A 2,500-nucleotide genomic window follows, 5' to 3' on the forward strand; every position below is an offset into this window, starting at 1 on the left:
CATCAGTACATAACTAATATTTCAGTCGTCTGACGTCCCTCCTTAGTAAATGATGCAGGACCACATACATAGATGATACATACTGTAAACTGGGGAGGACAGTGTGAACCGCACTCGACCCAGTCACCCTATCTCACAGTCCACTCTGTGTGTAACAAAGCGAAAGCACCAAAGCACTATCGTTCAACAACATCCATTTTATCCTCGCTGCCACAGGACACTATCCAAACAACGACAAGAGGAACGTCACGTCCACTAATAAGACAGAATGTCTCACATCACCCGCAAACAACGCAGCTCAAATCAGCCAGCAACACCCACAGTGGTCCACCCAGTATCAACACAGGACGCAACGCCACGCCACAACACAAAAGGTACAAGTAATAAAATACCCTTTGGCCACACCCCTTATAAAGGCATCGAACCAACCCACCACCTGACACCAGCCAAACGTACATCCTGATTTGACACATCTCTGGCAACCTAACCCACGTTGGCCCTTAACCTAACCCACGTTGGCCCTTAACCTAACCCACGTTGGCCCTTAACCTAACCCACGTTGGCCCTTAACCTAACCCACGTTGGCCCTTAACCTAACCCACGTTGGCCCTTAACCTAACCCACGTTGGCCCTTAACCTAACCCACGTTGGCCCTTAACCTAACCCACGTTGGCCCTTAACCTAACCCACGTTGGCCCTTAACCTAACCCACGTTGGCCCTTAACCTAACCCACGTTGGCCCTTAACCTAACCCACGTTGGCCCTTAACCTAACCCACGTTGGCCCTTAACCTAACCCACGTTGGCCCCTAACCTAACCCACGTTGGCCCCTAACCTAACCCACGTTGGCCCCTAACCTAACCCACGTTGGCCCCTAACCTAACCCACGTTGGCCCCTAACCTAACCCACGTTGGCCCCTAACCTAACCCACGTTGGCCCCTAACCTAACCCACGTTGGCCCCTAACCTAACCCACGTTGGCCCCTAACCTAACCCACGTTGGCCCCTAACCTAACCCACGTTGGCCCCTAACCTAACCCACGTTGGCCCCTAACCTAACCCACGTTGGCCCCTAACCTAACCCACGTTGGCCCCTAACCTAACCCACGTTGGCCCCTAACCTAACCCACGTTGGCCCCTAACCTAACCCACGCTGCACCTTAACCTAAGTTACGCTGCACCTTAACCTAAGTTACGCTGCACCTTAACCTAAGTTACGCTGCACCTTAACCTAAGTTACGCTGCACCTTAACCTAAGTTACGCTGCACCTTAACCTAAGTTACGCTGCACCTTAACCTAAGTTACGCTGCACCTTAACCTAACTTACACTGCACCTTAACCTAACTTACACTGCACCTTAACCTAAGTTACACTGCACCTTAACCTAAGTTACACTGCACCTTAACCTAACTTACACTGCACCTTAACCTAAGTTACACTGCACCTTAACCTAAGTTACACTGCACCTTAACCTAAGTTACACTGCACCTTAACCTAAGTTACACTGCACCTTAACCTAAGTTACACTGCACCTTAACCTAAGTTACACTGCACCTTAACCTAAGTTACACTGCACCTTAACCTAAGTTACACTGCACCTTAACCTAAGTTACACTGCACCTTAACCTAACTTACACTGCACCTTAACCTAACTTACACTGCACCTTAACCTAACTTACACTGCACCTTAACCTAACTTACACTGCACCTTAACCTAACTTACACTGCACCTTAACCTAACTTACACTGCACCTTAACCTAACTTACACTGCACCTTAACCTAACTTACACTGCACCTTAACCTAACTTACACTGCACCTTAACCTAACTTACACTGCACCTTAACCTAACTTACACTGCACCTTAACTGTCACATGTAACGTCACAGGAATGTAGCTTTGCCTAACAGCAACCCTCTGAACATAGTTCACTGCTTGGATCCTCTGGTGTCATGTGTATTTCTTGATGCCATGGTGCGTACCCTCACATAAAGGTCTTTCGAGTGTTGCGTACTTTCTACACAGTCCCGCTAACCACTGGAAGGGTGTACCGCTACAGAACGAATATCGCCCTCCCCTCCTGCCCTTCCAAGCTGGTCGGTCAGGCGTTTGTTTGTGAAATGAGCCTTGCAGCTGTTCAGTTGCATTCGGTTGTCGATGCAGTCAGTGTACGTTGTGGTACGGCCTGTGTGGACTGTCCGCTGATGTACGCGTAACCCACACTGATCATCCGTCGTTACGTACTGAGTGACATAATGTGGCACATGCTTGACCGTACACCGGCTGCGCCCTACAATGGCGAATCATAAGGGCCATATGTTGTGCACGATGCTACTTGTCTCGTCTCCCCATTACAGCGAGATTGCACTGTTGTACGCCGTACAGACATGTGGTAAGTAGGTACGGACGAAAGTATTGCATGTTGGCCCCCCCCCCCCTCCTCCCTCTGCCGGGAATCAGCGTGAGCCGTCTGTTGATGTAGCGACGAGGGTTTTCCTAT

This window comes from Schistocerca gregaria, unplaced genomic scaffold, assembly GCF_023897955.1.
Source record: "Schistocerca gregaria isolate iqSchGreg1 unplaced genomic scaffold, iqSchGreg1.2 ptg000865l, whole genome shotgun sequence".
Taxonomy (NCBI): domain Eukaryota; kingdom Metazoa; phylum Arthropoda; class Insecta; order Orthoptera; family Acrididae; genus Schistocerca; species Schistocerca gregaria.